General features: G+C 46.5%; 1 protein-coding gene across 3 annotated transcripts in view; it reads left to right on the top strand.

The window, feature by feature from the left end:
• Positions 1-5,923: 5,923 nt before the first annotated feature.
• The window catches only part of CUNH1orf159 (chromosome unknown C1orf159 homolog), a 54,497-nt gene continuing 48,284 nt past the window's right edge, over positions 5,924-12,136 (top strand). For 2 of the 3 annotated variants that reach the window (XM_088460042.1, XM_088460036.1), the window contains exon 1: positions 6,028-6,151. The gene's annotated coding sequence lies outside the window, so the exon portion shown is untranslated. Of the gene's footprint in view, positions 5,982-6,027; positions 6,152-12,136 lie in introns of those variants that run through there. The other variant, XM_088460048.1, reaches the window with a different exon arrangement.

The raw sequence follows: 12,136 nt of genomic DNA, 5'->3' as shown, positions 1-12,136 counted from the left end.
AAGACCTCTCCATCAGGTCCCATTTGTAATTCTCATGCAGAAGGTACAACACCGACTATGGGCCTGATTCAGACCCACTCGCGAGCGGCTGTCCGCTCGCAAGTGGGTCGATGTTATGGACTGAGCATGCGCACGACAGAGGGAGCTCCGTCGTGCGCATGCGCCAGACGCGACGAGCGAAGGAAAGTCCTTCGCTCGTTGTGTCTGATCAAAGGGGGCGTGCTGTCGATGTTGATTGACAGCACGCCCCCTTTGGTAGGCGTGCCGGGGGCGTGCCTCCCTGACGGGGGCGTTCCCACGGGAACGCCTCCCGTCAGAAGCCGGCCCACTGACATCACTAGTGATGTCAGTGGGAGTGATTTTGGCTCTGATAGAGCCAAAATCACTCCGGAGCTTGCGGTTGAAAACCTCAACCGCAGGCTCCGGCTCGCAATTTCGATGGTCGCGATGGTCACGACCATCGCGGCCATCAAAATGCACGCTCGTATAGCCTGTGGGTGGTGACCCACAGCTATACGAGCGTCCAGGAGGACGCTCCATTTTCATGGAGGCCGGCCCTCATTCAGAGCGTGTGCTCTGCTCAGAGCGTACGGCTCTGAATGAGGGCCTATAACCTCAGTTTAATTAGCTCATCTACACTATAATTAGCTATTCAATGATCTCCTTCTCTCTCATCCATGCTTATCAGTGGCGTAACTAGGGTATTTGAAGCCCAGGGCAAATGTAAAAATGGAGCCCCCCATGTGCGCGGGGCAAAAAAAAGGGCGTGGCCACTTAAAAATGGGGCCTGTCAACATGACACACCCCTTTATCATCACTCTGAACATTCCTTTCCATATGCACCTTAACCCCAGTAGTGTCCCTTATACAGTACCCCCAGTATGCAATGTCCCCAGTTGTGGTCCCTCTTATGCAGGCCCATAGTAGTGCCCCTTATACAGTACCCCCAGTAGTGGTCCTCCTTATGCAGCCCCCAATTAGTTCCCCTTATACACTACCCCCAGTATGCAATGCCCCCAGTAGTGGTCCCCCTTATGCAGCCCCTCAGTTCCCCTTATTCAGTACCCCAGTAGTGGCCCTTATGCAGTGCCCCCCCTATGAAGGGTCCCCGGTAGTGGTCCCCCTTATGCAGGCCCCCAGCAGTGATCCCCCCTATCCAGTGCCCCTTATAGTTTTCCTCCCTATCTAGTGCCCCCCGTAGTAGTCCCCTAGTAGTAAGCCCCTTATATAGTGCCCCCAGTAGTAGTTCCCTAGTAGTAAGCCCCTTATATAGTGCCCCCAGTAGTAGTTCCCCCCCAGGCATTTTGGTCCAATTGCTAAATACCTGAAAATGTAAATCCTGGGCTACATGCCTCTTAGAGCTCACCACAAGATATGGAAAAATTGCGAACAGTTTCTTCCAAAATGCTGATAATAAGCAGATTTTTACTGCAGATACTCTTAGGCCATATCAACTGGAAACCATGTTGGTCAGCCATCCTTCCAAACTAGTCTCTTGTAAACGGCCAACTAGCAAAGATGAGGTTTAAAATTTACTAAATGCCTAAACTCTTACTTGCCTGCCCATGCTACCCCTTCCCCATACTATGCATTTTCTGTACCCCCATTTAAATGCCTAAACGCTACACTACCTAAATGTCAATATTATTTTATTAGTTTGTGTGGCTTTGGTACATAATTTCAATTGTAGGCTCCAATGTGGCCAAATCATACTGATGAAGGCCAATTATTAACCAATGTGAATGCATCCGATATGCTATAGGCATTAAGGATAACAATTTTCTATGTGTGGGGTCAAATTTCTAACTTCTGAGGTCATCAATGGAAACTCTTAATGGACAGTTCACAGTGGGCTGAGCGCTCGCAACCAGGTCGATGGTGGCCCAGAGCGCATGCGCACGCCAGAGCCGGCTCCATCGTGCGCATGCGTGAGCCCCGGATAGCGACGGGCACTCCGTCGCTCCGGGTCTCGCAACAAAGGGGGCGAGCTGTTGATGTTGAGTGACCCCTTTGGTGGGTGGATGCCCAAAAGGAGGCGTTCCCATGAGAATGCCTGTCATTTGGGGGCGGCTCTGTTAGAGCCGAAAGCTCTCTGGGGCTTGTGGCCACGAGACCCTACCACAAGGGTCTTGTCGCAAGCCTGATGGTCGCAATGGTCTTGACCATCGCGACCATTTATCATGGCCGCTCGCTGTAGCTGTGGGTGGTCACCCACAGCTATGCGAGCGGCCAGGAGGCCGTTCTAAAAAAAAAAAAGCCCGTCCCTGATTCAGAGCGAGCACTCTGTCAGAGCGACCGGGTCTGAATCAGGGCCAGTGTTCATGAGCTCTTCTAAATACTAAGGGTCATAACATATTGTGGTAGATTTTTTATCCATCATCTGATCAAGTCATCACAGCTAACGAAACGCATTGAGCGTGCTGTGGGCTAAGGGCCTGATTCAGAGCCGGACGCTATTTGCACTCGCTCGTTCAGAAAAAGGGGCCGGATATTTAAATAGAGCGTTCGCTCTTTGCGGTCTGTTGACGCCTCTAAGTCTGAACGAGCGAACGAAACATGCGCTCGCTTTTTTTTTTAAAACGCCCCCTGGCCGCTCGCATCCTACGTCATCTCCCCTATTTATTTGATTAATCGAGTACATCGAAAGGCGTATGAACTGCTCGCAGTGCTTGTGGTAGCATTTTCCTACCGCAATCATGCGAGCAGTTCAGGCTAAAAGACAACCAAGTGACGTGGTCGATGACGCTGCTTTGTTAATTATGCACACCCTTAAAACGCCCGTTTTGACCATTTGGCACGCCTGCGTTCGGATCTCCACTCCCTGTTTTCAAGCACCTTCCCCTGTTACCACCCACAAACGCCTCATTCTGTCACTCAAATTAGCAGGCATTCGCTATTTTGCGAGCACACAATTTCCGACCGCAATGACTGGTTGGCGCATGCGTATTAAAACCCATACGCATGCACAGTTGTGCGAACATCGCTCGGACCGAACGAGCGGCGGCTTACGAGCGGCTCTGAATCAGGCCCTAACATCACAACAAATTTGAATTAACTGCCAAAAGAGAACTTCTGACGTAACTGGGGAATGTTCTGCTGGGAATCCTTGGGTCCTGGCATTCATGTAAATGTTAAGCCGGGTGCACACTAAATCAAGTATTGTACGATATATATGGCTCCGACGCAGAACAGAATGATATATTGTACACATCGTATAGTGTACAGAGCCTATCCGTCTTTCACAAGGGTCGTTCATCACATAAACCCATCTCCTGTTCTGCTCGACAGACGTAACAACGCAATGAACAACACCCTAGATCACTCTGGTCTGACCCAGCTACACCTCAACCCGACCCCTCCCCTCTTCACCCAGTGCTCCACCTCCCACTGTGCAAGTTGTTCGATGAGCAGCCTTCTGTGCTGTCCCAAAATGATAGAGCAGCAGAGCCGGTGGTCTCTAGGTCCTGACCGCACCTCAGCTTTGCTGGTTTATGGAGTGCACTACTGTGCTACCTACATGATGCTCCAATACATGAAGCATATGGCGCATGCGCAGTGCCATCTGGCACACTGTGTTTTCAATGCCACAGTACTCCACAGGTGAGCTAAGTACTGTGTGTAGTACTTAGCTCCAAGGGGGGGTCTGAAATATCCTGCTATAGCCGCCTACATACATGACCGGATGGTCCACTGTATGTTCCGCTCTTTGTCTATGTAACTGTGAGTACAGCTTTAAAAACCCTGTGCACTGCAATATACCCAAGCTACTGGTAAAGTCCATCCGGCTGGTGTGTCTACAACAATACTTTCCGCTGCCGTATATTATTTACTGTGTATACCACAAAATAGTACATACATATAAACACGTAAGCGGTTAGCGCATCTTTTCTCCTCACCTTTCCAGGTGACTGGTTGTGCCCTTTGAGACTCCCAGCCATAAGAGCCATACAGAGCCCTACAGAGTACCACAACTATCCTATACCACCAGCGCTATTACTAAGAGACATAGCGCCACTAACCACTGGGGAAAACACCATCTTGCTGCCCGGCACTTTCCGCTCCAGGCTGTTCCAGCATTGTTATTGTACCTATTCATCCCTGTGTCTCTATGCCACCTTGTTGTTCTACCTGGTTAAATAAAGCAAACAGCTCACCACGCAGGCAGCGCAGCACTGGAGAGATACAACAAGTAAACATTACAACAGTGCATAAGACCATGTGTAACAGTCACATGGAAAGTGATATTAATATTAATATAATAATATAGCACTATAACATTTGTTTGTTGCTGATGTCTTAGTGATACATCCTGAAGAAAAAGTCTACGGACTTTGAAACGTCGATGATGTTTTTATCACCTTAATGTTTTGAATACAATTTGTTCACATTTGGATTTGGAGTGCCGCCTGTTCCTTTCTAGGGCTTTGGGCATTCTATATATATATATATATATATATATATATATATATATATAGTAACACGGGGTGTAGAAATGAGGACTCAAGACAGTCAGGTACTCGGTAAAGCAGTGTCTTTAATGGCAGCAGACACTGCACTTTAGCATACTCAGGCTTTGGAAACACAGGTACATACAGAAAATAAACAAGTGAACATAAAAGATCCCAGCACTCCTTGCACTTAGTAGTCAGCAGTGGCCTACAGCCACAATTGTCCATGCTCTCCCAGCATAGCCCTTGGTCTCTGGCACTACAACAGTCTGGCCTACTAAACTGGCCGCTATTCAGCATCAGTGCCAAGAGCATCAGGCAGATGAGAGTTTTAAACTCTTCCTGTTCTCCAGTGATTATTCCAGCTGGATACCATCTGGGACAGTCCCGCCTTACATGATCTGGCTCTCCGCACTCATAGCAAACGACCCTGGCATCTCCAGCGGTGTTTCCTTGGAGGGGTGACAGTCGGGGTCACAGGCCAACGGGGAGCCACCTTAATGGGTCGCCCATTCCCTGGATTCTTTTCTGGCATCTTTGTCATATTTCCTGCGGTCTCATACCGCTCCAACACTGTAATTAATTCCTCTAAATTCTGAGGATCAGCGTGTATGACCCAGCGCTGCACATTTTCCGCCCTAGGTTCTTATACACTTCTCCCTGATTGCACCTTACCCCCATTATGAAGCTGTTATACGAAGAAAAAAAACAGAGATATATACATTCAAAAAGGATAATTAGTATAATTTCCCTATTTCTTACAGAACACAATGGCCCCTATGGCTACATACATTTTCTGAAAAGGATCAATGGGTTTTCATCAAGCAGATCTTACTAACTGCTTTGGGACTCATATACATTTGGAATATAAGCTTGTGGCGAGCCACCGAGCCCGAAGCGTGGCGAGTGCAGCGAGCCCGCGAGGGGACAACTTTCATCTTTAGATGGGGACAACTTGCGGTACTTGGGTACGTAAAGTACACAAGTACCATTTAAAACATTCATTGGGATCTCTCTGCAATGAGTCCGTAAATTACACAAGTACCGGATATAAATCAAGTTTATGGCACATCTCTCAGATGTAGCAGGACACATCCACATAATCTCCCTGAAATGCAAGAATTTATATGAGACATATATATATATATATATATATATATATAGTACGATATTAGATAGATAGACATACACGTTGATCTTTTATCAGCCATCTCTAGACCTACACATTATAAGTGAAACTGTTGTATTAGAGGTATCAGCTAGAAGAAACTAGTTAGTTAAGGCGTCACGGTGTCCTAGCAACGGCAGCAGCGGGCGCCGACCACAGCACGCAGCGCATTGTTCTTTCCTCTCCTCACCGTGGTGCGTTCTGTGAGTGCGAGTTCTTCGCTCACCAACCAACGCGCTACTGAAGAGGCTGAGAACTACATTTCCCATCAACCCTCCCGCTTCAGCGTGTTTGACCATTCTCTTCCAAGGCGGAGGGAGAAGGGAGTGAAAGCGGCTTTGTTACCTGAGCGGGGACAGGCACAGGTAGGAAAGGGCGCCGCAGGGGATCATGGGAAGCGTAGTCTGATTGACAGGCTTGTGAACTTGGAGATGAATAAGGTCAGGGGCTGGAGAGACTACATATCCCATGAGGGAGTTACTATAAAGCTGATACTGAGTCTCTGGGGCTGAAAGTCTGACTTCTGTGTGCGGAGGTAAGGGGGTGAGGAATGGATGTCAGTAATTCATACTCTTTTCGTATCTTTAAGTTGAAGGAATGTGAGTTTATGTCATCATGTGCTACTGGTATATAGTGCGCATTAGTAATACTGGCTCTTGGCACAGGAGACAACTTTTTAGAATGTTTGGGGCTGCTCCAATACCCCCTCCCGCATGCCTGGTAAATGACATGCATAGGCATGGCTTATGCACTCCTCTCAGCTGTTCCAATTGATGAGGGGTAGTCCTGGTTTGGTGGTTTTGCCCCATTGTGCACGCCTGGTACTAGTACTCTGCGGGACATGTGGTCAGGGGAGGCTCTGCCTCTCCTGTCATACTCCCGCCCCTATCATTCTCCCTGTCATGCTCCAGAGTTTAGATTTAAAAACTGTTTTTATACTTGTGTGCCTCCCCAGCCATTGACCTCACAGCATGGCACATACGCATGTCATTGAAGGACGGTGGCTAGTGCTTTATGAGCACTAGGCACGCTCTTAGTTGTGTCACCATGCCTCGGTTTTGTTGGAAAGCAGTGCACTCCTGCACTCTCTTCACTGTACATATATGATGGACTCTAGGACCCAGGGTCTGCAAGGAGGTCTGACCTCCAATCTGATGAGTTACTGCACATAGGACTGTAGCCATCTTGTGTTGTCGGAGCCGGCAGCTGTGTGTTTGTTGTAATCAGCAGCCGCTGAGTGTCTGTCAGACTCTCAGCGGCTGCTGCTGCTCCCACTGCGGGAGCCATCTTCCGGCTCCCGCAGTGGGTAATGGGAGAAACGTCATGAGCAATGACGTCTCTCCCATTCAAAGCGGCCGGAGCAGCTGTTAGCGGTGGGACCAGGAGTGATTTTTTTTTTGTAATTCTTATTACGTCCCTCTACTGGGGGCACTACCAGGGGGCGATTACTACAGGGGGTCACTGCCAGGGTGCGACTACTACAGGGGTCACTACCAGGGGGGGATTACTACTGGGGGCACTACCAGGGGGGGATTACTACTGGGGGCACTACCAGGGGGGGATTACTACTGGGGGCACTGAAAGGGGGGATACCACTGGGGGCACTACCAGGGAGGGATTACTACTGGGGGCACAACCAGGGGGAAATTACTACTGGGGGCACTACCAGCTGCTGTATTTCCCACCCTAGGCTTATACTCGAGTCAATAAGTTTTCCCAGTTTTTTGTGGTAAAAGTAGGTACCTCGGCTTATATTCGGGTCGACTTATACTCGAGTATATACGATAACTGGAGTTATAGACTTAAAAATTTGATTTCAGTAATGAAGATCAAAGTATTATATTTGAAGGGGGTTGAAAACAGAAATGAAGTGATTGTCACTCTGTGAGGTGGCATCCAGTTAGCGGGTATCCTAAATCTCATTTTAAAATGGAAAACCAGAATATACATGCAGCCTGATGTTTACTCTCGCTATACAATCCACCCAATACTTAACATTTTGGTCCCAAATAATATAAGCTAGTTTTATATATATATATTTTTTTATAGTACATTCATATAGTGCATTTTTATAGCACCGTGTGCATACACACGGTACTATAAAAATGCACGATATGAATGATAACAATATTGTTCAGATCGTTCATTTTTTGGTGCCTTCCAACCCTCATATGACTAGCGATGCACGGGCACGTATGGATGATATCGTCCATCGGCTGTGCATGCAGGCGAACCTCGTCGATATCAACCAGGTTACATAGGGCGCGGGTCGCTGGCCCGTCATTGGTGGGTTTGTGGTGTACTGGATGATTGATATTGATTATCCAGCACACCGGTTATCGCTGACTAATCGTACCATTAGACTGGGGGCCCTATTTAACAATGAACATTGATACCAGCGTTCTATTTTTAGTATGGCAGTGATACTAATGAATATGCAGTTGGTATTTAACATTACTTACTACATTACTACGAGGTCCAGGGACATCCCCTTCCTCAGCAGCATCCTCCATTCTGTTGCTGGCAGTCTATCGCTGCACATGACCCTTTCATCCATCGGGGATTTGGCAATGCCAGGAAGGCTTCACTGAAGCCAGAAAGGCTGTTGCTGGGTCCCCATTTCCTGCTGTATAGTTATCGTGTATGCAACCAGTGATAATCTCAGTTCACTGCTTTTTCTTAAATACTAAATAGAGGACAAAACCTCTTTAGTGATTGCTAAACGAGTTTTGTTTCGTTGCTAAATGTGGCCCTGACTTCCTTCATTGAGTTCATGAGATCATGGTAATGTGTCAATTGGTGTAACAAGTGGAGAAGTGGCCCATAGCAACCAATCAGATTCTAGCTATAATTTTATAGAATGTACTTGATAATTGCTACCTCAAAGCTGATTGGGGAAGTTGCCCATAGCAACCATTCTTTACACTGCTTGATATATCAGCAACTAAGTCCTCAGAAAAACAATTTTTGTGTAGTGGGGCCCATACATCTGTGATGTGTTGCCCCAATTCCCTGTTCTGCCAGGGTCAGGTGAAACCAACATGTTGGAAATCCTCGATTTACAGATCTTGATCAAAATATGATCGGGATGGGCAAGTTGGGGATTTTTAACATGACGTTTTTCCCGATCTGCGGGCTTATCGCAATATCATTGATGTTTTTGATCGCTGGTCATCAAATTGGCAGAATGGGCAATCGAGCCATGAATGTATTACCCACATAAGAAAATATACATTACAAATTAGAGCCCTCATATTAAAGTACATATAAGACACCACAAGGGCAACATTCATATCCTCTCTTTGGTGAAAGTGCCTTTGGTTACTTACACACCAGGCAGACATTTTGTGGCTGGATAATACTGCATTGTCATGACTGTTGTTTCAGTTCACAAAATGGCAGCTTCATAGTGTGTACTGTAGTTGGGGAATAATTTCATACTGCTCCACTAATTGCACCGATGAGCTCAAACACACCAGCTTTTCTCATGTTAACCCTTATATGATAGCAGTGATAAAATTATGTGAGACTTCTATTTGTTTTTAAAATAATTGACTTCTGCAGGGCTAACACTAGACTATTTGTACCCGGAAGATATGGCGGCTGACGTATCTTATCTGCGGCACACATCAGAACGATGTAATGAATGACAGAATGTTCCCTCATTCCGTCCTTCATTACCTTGCACGGTGCCGCATTCTATATCGTCCGTTTGGCCGTGCAGCGTGTAGACCGGACTATATTGCTATTGACCGCAGGAGTGGGCATATTGGCCATACACGCTGAGAGATCCGGCCAATATGTTGTTCCGTTTCCGCCGGAAACAGCATATTGGGCCGACATCGCTTCACTGTGTACCCAGCTTATGGGTGAGCTGTATTAATCTTTCAAAAGAGGAACAATGTGGAAGTTGCTCCTAACAACCAATCAGCTTCTAACTGTCATTTTATGGGCTGTGCTAGATAAGTGATAGAGAAGCTGATTGGGTGCTATGGGGAACTTCTCCACTTTTTTTCATTAGGTTTGATACATCTTCCCCCGTAATCCTCTGCTCCATTTACATCAATTGTGCATCTTTTTAGGTTGCATCTAACTTAACACCATAAGTGGTGCTTTTGTTAGGGAATACAGCAAATATCCCGTTTGGGAAGTGGGTAACCTGTTGTAAATGTTAACTAGATTTTTGTCTTATGACATGAATGTTTAAGATTCAGCTGTATACATCTTGCTAGATCTATTATATCCCTTTTACACCAGAGCTAAAACCTGGGTTATTGCAGAGGTAACCCGGGTAGCTTCTTGGTGTAAAAGGGGACAGGGTTGGATTCCCGGGTGGAGTGAGCCGGCAATCCAACCCAGCAAACTTGCAGGGTTTAACACTGGAATAACCTGTGAAACCCTGCAGTGTAAACGGCGCGGTCTGGGTCACGATGACCTGGATTGTGCCGCATGCCTGCCGATTGGCCGGCTTCAGTGGAGCTTGGAGATAGTCATCTCCAAGCGTCCACTTCAACGCCCGAAAAGCCGGGTCACTATAGACCCGGCTCTGGTGTGCACGGTGCCAACTCAGGAATATCCTGGGGCAGCATCGGGAAACCTCCTGATCTGAATTGGAACCCTGGGCCCGATTCAGACCTGCTTGCTAGATGCGTTCGCACGCAGCCAAAGTATGCAAATCCCGCGATTGCACAGCAAGGCATTAGCACACCCACTATGTTTTGGCTTGCGATCGTGGTGTGTATTTAGACGCCCACTAGCCCGTCTTAAGACTCCCACTTATGCACGTCATCTCCAAGGATGTGTATGCAACAATCAGTAACATCGAAAACCATCGGATGCATATGCAGCACTTGTGGCAGACCATACCCTATCGCAAGCACTGCAAATGCTTCAGTGTAAAATTCAGCCGCGTGACGTGTACTATGATGCTGCGTCTTAATTATGCACACCTCTGAAACGGCGTTAAGAAGCTCAGACACTTTTGCGTTCACACCACCACTCCCCCGTTTTCAACGACAATCCCCTGTCACCACCCACAAACTCCTCATCCTGTCACTCAAGCTAGCGAGGCGTCTATGCACAAGGGGCGATCACATGGACTGGTTCGCGCACTGCGTTGCATGCGCACATTGCAAACATCGGCAGGCTGCGTGTGAACGCATCCTAGCGAGCCGGTCTGAATCGTGCCCTCTGTTTCAACCTCAGGGTCAGACCTGAAATTTAGGTATAAAAGCAGTATAAGACATGTACACAAGTGTTTGTTTAATATAAATAATTTTAAGAACATCCATTTAATGCTTTCAACAAACTTGATGCTGAACATTCCAAGGGAAGAATGAATTTGTTTTTTGCGTGCCTATTAGTAATGGGTGCCCAACCAAGCAATTCAGTTGTACGTCCAATCGGGCGAGAGTGCCGCAAGCGCCTAGATTCTTGCTTGCATCCCATTGATTTGGCGAGCAGAAATCCGCGCAAATTGCATTTTTGGCAGCGTGCTCAATAGTTTAGACTGGTTTAGCTGCTTTACACATTTGGCTGCAAAATTGAATATCGCCCCCCATAAAGTGACTGGAGATCGGTCGTGAAAAAACAATTGAATCCCCCCTGACAATAATAAAAGCAAATCAGCCTGTAAACACATTTTGAATATGTTTCATGTTACTAGCAGCACGTGTAGTCACTGACACTGTAAGGCACAATGGCATTCTCTGAGAATCTTAGTAAGTATAATACACTGCGGCTTTTAGAACATGATGCTAATCCCCAGTTAAAATGGAGCGCTAAATTTGGGTTTTTAAACCACCATACATAAGACCCCTTAATGTTTTACCACAGCCGCTTGCCTTCCTTAGTTTGATAATGTAGCCACTGGTTTTTGTGTTTCTACTGGTAAAATAGTAAAGCGACTTATTTTATGTCCAGTAGAAATGAAAAGATAAATAAAAATACACGTATTTATAACTGTTACCATTCCTTTTATACAAACAGAATTCCCAGATTAGTCTTAAATGTGTTTGTTTAGTTCTTCCTTGTACTGGTATAATATATGTAATAGAACCGTGGGTTATGTTATTTTAAATTAGCCTTTTTTTATTTTTTTTACTGGGAGGAAATTCCTAATGACCTCGCATTGTGCTTAACAACAGTATAGAAGTATCTCTGTGCTTTTCTATTGTAGAAACAGCATCATGCATTGTGGGGCCAGCGACTGCATGAAATGGTTCCTGGCCTACAGCACTGAGCTTTGGAGCCTGGTCTACTTTCATGGGTGGGTCTGATAGAGCTGAAGACATGGTATTTCAGTGCTTTTCTATTGTAGAAACAGCATCATGCATTGTGGGGCCAACGACTGCATGAAATGGTTCCTGGCCTACAGCATTGAGCTTTGGAGCCTGGCCTATTTTCATGGGTGGGTCTGATAGAGCTGAAGACATGGTATGATGTCTTTAGGGACATGATTTAGTCTGAATACATGAGAGCAGGAAAAGACAGACGCGTATCAGCTTGCAGGCTGTAAAGA

The sequence above is a fragment of the Taudactylus pleione genome, unplaced genomic scaffold, assembly GCF_031769625.1.
Source record: "Taudactylus pleione unplaced genomic scaffold, aTauple2 ptg000042l, whole genome shotgun sequence".
NCBI classification, from domain to species: domain Eukaryota; kingdom Metazoa; phylum Chordata; class Amphibia; order Anura; family Myobatrachidae; genus Taudactylus; species Taudactylus pleione.
This window is presented reverse-complemented; position numbering and strand designations above follow the sequence as displayed.